The sequence below is a fragment of the Pteropus vampyrus genome, unplaced genomic scaffold (assembly GCF_000151845.1).
Source record: "Pteropus vampyrus isolate Shadow unplaced genomic scaffold, Pvam_2.0 Scaffold390, whole genome shotgun sequence".
Taxonomy (NCBI): Eukaryota; Metazoa; Chordata; class Mammalia; order Chiroptera; family Pteropodidae; genus Pteropus; species Pteropus vampyrus.
The window spans coordinates 2,491,631-2,498,340 of NW_011889171.1; positions in this window are offsets into that span (position 1 = coordinate 2,491,631).

Sequence of the window (6,710 nt, forward strand, 5' to 3'; positions counted from 1 at the left end):
AAAAATATTTATACAAAATTTATCAGTATTTCCCTTTATGATTTTTTCCTTGGTGTTCTGCATTTCTTGGTAAATTAGTAAATTGGCACTCCACTTTGATTAATGTGAATTTTAATATGATGAATTAGCTATTCCTGACACTGAGATGTTTTAAATTCCAAAGGTGAAGAACAGACTATGGATCTTAGTAAATTCACCAAGGTACTACCATTTTGTGAGTTCTCTTGGTGGCCCGGTAACACACCTAACCTCACCTTTTCAATTAATTATTTAAATTCATAGTAGGACAAAAAGCATTTGCCAAGAATCTGCCCCCCTCTTTTAAAATTTCTGCTCTAATAATTTAAATCTGTTCTTCGATCACCTGAACAGATAGTCCCCCTACCATGACAAATAGACATTTAGGAACCTTTTGTAAGCCGCTTGACATGATTCCATCATCAACTGACAAGGGGGATTTCAAAAGATAATCTGTCTTGGTATTTTGCTATTAGAAATGTGAACCCTGAAAATAAAAATATCTGCCAAGTAGGATTTCTTGTGGTTAACTGGGCCCAAATTCATAACCAGAGACTAGCAGCCACTGCTGGCAGAGGCCTCTTATGTCTACTACATTTCAGAGAGAAAGCCACAGACTGAGCTTTCAACCTTTTGCACTATGCTCTTTCAAGTCTGAGTCAACTATTATAAGGGAGTTCCTGGTTTCCGCTTTAAACCAATGAACTGAGACTTGCCCTATCCAATCAGAATGGCACAATCATATCCTCATTTGCATCTAAACCAACCAATCAGAACTGCTGTATAATGGCCAATCAGAATGCACAATACTGACCAATCAGAACGGAATGATTTGGACCAATCAGAACTATATGAATTTGGAAACCTCATTTGCATAAAAATTAGACCAATCGGGAACATGAATGGGAACTTTATAAAACACGGCCTCCCCTTTGTTTTGGTGTAGTGCACTTTCAGTATCCACCCATAATGTGTTTCAGCAGTTTACAAACTGTTCGCCTGAATAAAGTTTCTCCTTTCCCCCATCTCCTTGGGAATTTTTGTTGATGGAAGGAATTAAGATAAAATTGTAATGTATTTTCTGTACTCAATTGGTCAATATTAAATAACTTTATAAATTATGTTCTATCACCTGAAATCATATTGGCTTGCAGTTAATTTGACAAAGCCAAAACATGGGGAAGTGATATTACTTAAAATTAGGCATTCCATGGTGTCAATCTCCAGCTAAAGGATCAAGTGGAGGGCATAGCCAGGATATAAAGGGTAGATAAGCCAATAGAATGAATTAACTTATTTATTTACTCAACAAAGTTTTGTGAAGCACTGCTGGACACTGTACATAACACTGGAACTATGGCAGTGAACAAATACTATTAGGGAACTTACATTCTAGGTGGGAGTGGAGGGAGAGAAAGACATACAGTTTATTATACTAAAGAGTTATAAAGAGAACAATGGAATGCTCTGAGACCCTCAGAGGGGATGGGTACCTAATTCAGACTCAGGTAATTAAGTAAGATTTTCCAGAGGTGGTGATAACTAAGTTGAGGCCTGAATGGTAGTAGGGGTCAGATGGGTGAACAAGACGAAAGAAATTACCAGGATGAGATCTGAGAGTAACACACTGGTAACAAGAAATAAGTTGAGAAATGCCAGATGGTCAACAAAGGCTCAGGGGTGGGTTCCAATGGTATGAGTCTATTATGTTAAATTGGAGTCAAAAACTCAGAGTGCATGGATGGATGTGTATATGGGGGTGGGGCAGGTTCCAGAATTAAGAACCCTTAGTTCTCCCTGAGGATACATGAAATATGTGGACTTTGAAGAGGTCTCTAAAGTAAGCAAAGCTGAAATAACCATGCCTCAAGAGCTTGTCAGAAAGGACCAACACCCTTTATTGAATCTTGCTTTCCAATGGTATGCCCCACCTCCAATCTTTGAAAGGCCTATGTAGTCTTTGCTGAGCTGGAATATTATTGAGGGGTTTTTTTTAGGACTATATCAGGTTCTTGGTTAATGCTATGCTCCATGTTGTGGAACTCAGGAACTCAGTAGAGTGGTTTTTGACATGTTGGCTAATAACCAAAACTGCTTCCTGAGGAAGATCTGGGCTTCCCTCTAAGTCATTTCACGGCCTACCTCTAGAGGTCCTATGACCTTCTATTTAGGTGAGACCAGAGGTCAAGTTTCTCAACTTTCAGAACAGAATATATACCAATCACCTCTTCTAACAGTTTCCAAAATAAATAGATTAGCCCTCGATAAACAATAGAGATAAAATACTAGCTCTTTAAGCCCTTATCGGAGATTGCAGGTTTTAATGACCTGCTATGTAGTTCTGATGAGAAATCTAGACAAGAAAACTGAAATTTTAGGAAAGTTTAAGGTGGGGCGTCCACATTTTTTCCATTGTAGGTCACATAACAAAAGGTGCAGATATGTACAGGCCACATAAATTGATAATAATAGTGAAATATGGCTTGTTGGCTATTCAATAATATGTGTTGTAGAAACAGTAATACAAAAGCATCCAAAAAAGTTTAATCAACTGTATTTACTCAAAAATGCATAGATCTATTGTTGATCATTGACCAACTTTGATTGATAACAATAATAAAAGTAGAACACTGATATTTAACAAAATAAACTGGAACAGTGAGGGCTATTCAGTCTGGGCCCGTCTCATGCTGACTCCAGAGACAGACCCTTAATGGGGCTTCAATTTTGGCAATTTTAAGAAAGAAAACACACTTTCAGCTACATCAGGAAGACCTTAACCTTTTCTAGAGTTTGGCCATCCCACCTAAGAGGTTGGGGTAATGTTTACCTGAAAAATTCTTGGTGGATACAGTTCTCTGAGCTGAATGTTGACACACACTACTAGTAGGTTTGATAATTCAGTCATAGGTAGAGTATAAATAAATAAAAGACAACCTAATATCTATACTCTCAAGGCAATCATTAAATGTCTTTTAAATTATATTTTGTTTGTTTATGAAAATAAAGTACTGTCCATACTCATCACAACCTATGAAACAGATGAATTGTATGGTATGTGAATTATATCTTAATAAAATTGTTATATTAGGAAAAACAAATCCTATCCACCTTTCCTACCATCCCATCATCAAAACTTAAACTCAGTTGGGCCCTCTCTACCTTACTGTGGCTGGTACACACAATGCAGGACAATCAACCATGCCTGGCACCCGTCAAGCATGGCCCAGGCCTAGAAGCTGGCTCTGATACTGCTGTTGTTACCCTAGTCTTTTTGGCTTACAGATTCCTGGCTCTGTATGTTTGGCCTAAGGTAAGAGACTCCCTTCTCCAGTCCTGGGCTTTTGGGATCCTATGGTCTAAACTCTCTCTGTACCCCTCCCCCTGCATTCAGGAAAGGGAATCCTCACACAATTGTAACTATTTTCGACCAAAGACGATGTAGCATTTTTCAAAATCTATGAATGCATTAAACTCAAGACAGCTCAGCAATGGAAAATGAGTGGTTTCCAGTTACCATCTGCCCAATCCACATGTCCAGTTGGAGTCTGGATTTCCTTGAACAAGTCAATTGAGTTTTTGTTTGTCCCCTGCAGTTTCCAGTTCAATGTGTTCAGCTGTCTTGTCACATCCCTAAGAAAATATAATCCTGTGAATCACTGGAGGTCTAACAAATTGGATTTGAGGACTCTTACTGCAAAAAGTCCTTGATTGGGGATGGCAGCTCAGTAAATTTCCATACTTGGGGTCAATATCTTCTAAATAGATCATAAACTGCTTATGATTAAAGGCATGAGCACAGAGAAAATTCTTCATTGCTTTCTGCATCACATCATGTGGTGAACTGGACTTGCAAAATTCAAGGCATAAGGCAAAATTCATAGCATGAAGCATGAGGCAATGACAGCTGGGCCTACCAAATTTCTCTTGGCTTGAATACGTTATTTAAATCCTGTTTGCCTTTCAAAGCAGATGCTTCGTGCATAGCAAGTGAACTTATCAGTGTTTAGAACTTTTTAAATTCTTTACTTTGAGCTGATCAGAAACTCCTAATTCACATGAGTTGGCGTAAAAAAGCACGAACTTTGGAGCCAGACCCCTTAGGTTTTAAATCTCAGTATGCCTCTTGCTAGCTATGTGACCTTGAGCAAAATGTTTAACCTCTCTGTACCTCAGTTTGTTCTTTCCCTCTACAATTCAGATAATGATAATAAGAGTACCTATGTCATAACGTTGCTATGAGGATTAAATATGTTTAAATATGTAAAATACTTAGAACAGGATTTTCAGTCAAGATGGCAGAGTAGGTAAATGCTATGCTTGCCTCCTCTCACAACCACATCAAAATTACAACTAAACTACAGAACAACCATCATTGAGAGTTGCCCGAAGTCTAGATGAGCAGAAGTCCTGCAACTAAAAATATACAGAAGAAGCCACCTTGAGATTGGTAGGAGGCATGGAGACACTGAACAGGCTGGACCCATATGCATCTGTGACAGTTAAAAATTGGGACAGATATCTTGGCTGCAGAAGTCCCCCACTGGAGGAGCAAGGGGTCCGAACCCCACACCAGGCTCCACAGCCCAGGGGTCCAGTGCCAAGAAGACAAGTCTCCACAACTTCTGGTTGTGAAAACCAGCTAGGACTGTGGTTGAGTGAGACAAGGGCAGCTGGAGTTCCAAACATTCCTCTTGGGGGGGGGCCCATGCATGGATTTACTCACTGATGGACTCACTTGCTCTGAGCACCAGCAGTGGGGCAGCAGCTTGGGCGGGGGGATGTGTCAGGAACATATGGAGAAGAACTGACTTGTCTAGCTTCAGGGTGAGGACTGGAGGGGCAGCTTTCTCCCAGAGAGAAGAGTTGGCAGAAGCCATTGTTCCTTTGTTGAGCCCTCCCCTTTCCAGCCTGCAGGCACGAGTGGACATATGATTTTCCATCAACCTGGCTAACACTGGTCGCCCCCCCAACCCACTGTTTCCCTAAAACCTTGCCCCACCCAACTTGCAGGTCCACCCAAGCCACTCCCAATGGCTTTTCCATATAAATGGCCTGTCTTGGCTCATGCTGCAAACTTTCGTAAAATCTCTCAAAGGTTCACAAAACCCAAACAAGTAGCATCTGGAATTGGCATGCCTCAAACCTCTTCCTGAATAGCCCCAAAGCTGGCTTCGGTTCACAGCTTGTTCTCTCAAGATATCTCCAAACCCAGCATAGGTGATGGCCATCTGTAGATTGCTTGGTGGCTCATGCTGGGCGGCCCCTGAAAGGGCACAGGCTGTGACTGAACTTGGCCTCTGGTGAGGCTCCTCCTAGGAGGCCCCAAGCAGGTGAGCCCTGTGGCCAGCTTTATAAACAGTGGGAGTACCACCTGGGTATGCATCCAAGGATGACAAACCCAAAGGACAGACTGGGCAGACTCCTGTCAAAGCAAATCCTGCTCCATATGGTCAGCTCTTCTACTGTAGTCACCAGCAAGTCCTTCCAACCAATAAGTCCCTGAGTTATTCCCTCCCATTGATGTAAAAACAGCAACCAAGGCTTGTCTACAACAGAAAGACACACACAACTCATACAAGGGACGTAACTGGAGCATCCAGTTCAAGTGACCAGGGAGATTACGCCACTGGGCCCTACAGGACACCTACTACATAACACCACTCTCCTAAGATTGGGAGACATAACAGCTCTACTTAACACACAGAAACAAACACAAGTAGGCAGCCAAAGTGGAGAGATAAAGAAACATGTCCTACATGAAAGAACAGAACAAAGTTCCAGAAAAAGAACTGAACAAAATGTAGGCAAGCAATCTAACAAATGTAGAGTTCAAAATACTGCTTATAAGGATGTTCAATGAACTTAGTGGAAGAGTAGATGAAGTCAATGAGAACTTCAACAAAGAGATAAAAAACATAAAAATGGAGATAGAAAGCATAAAAAAGAACTAATCAGAAAAGAATACAATAACAAAAATGAAGAATACATTAGAGGGAATCAACAGTAAAATAGAAAAAGCAGAGAATCAAATCAGCAATTTATAAGATAAGGTAGCAGAAAACACCCAATTAGAATGGCAAAAATAAAAAATAATGCAAAAAAAAAGCATATTTTAAGGGGCCTCTGAGACATCAAGCATACCAATATTCACATCATTGGGATACCAGAAGAAGAGAGAAGGCAAGGACCTGAAAATCTACTTCAAGAAATAATGATGGAAAACTTCCTTAACCTGGTGAAGGAAATAGACAGACATACAAGATCAGGAAGTGCAGAGAGTCCTAGAGAAGATGAGCCCAAGAGACTCACACTAAGACACATAGTAATTAAAATGCCAAAGGTTAAAAACAAAGACAGAATTTTAAAAGCAGCAAGAGATAAGCAATTAGTTACCTACAGGGAAGCTCCCATAAGATTGTCAGCTGATCTCTCAAATGAAATTTTGCAAACCAGAGGGATTGGCACAAAATATTCAAAATGTTGAAAGGAAATGACATACAACCAAGATTTCTCTATCTAACAGAGATATCATTTAAAATCAAAGGACAGACAAAGCTTCCCAGCAAAAAAAAGCTAAAGAAGTTCATGAACATCAAAAGTAGTATTACAAAAATGTTCAAGGAACTTCTTTAAGAAAAAGATAAAAATATGAAAAATAAAATGATAATAACTACATATTTACTAACAAT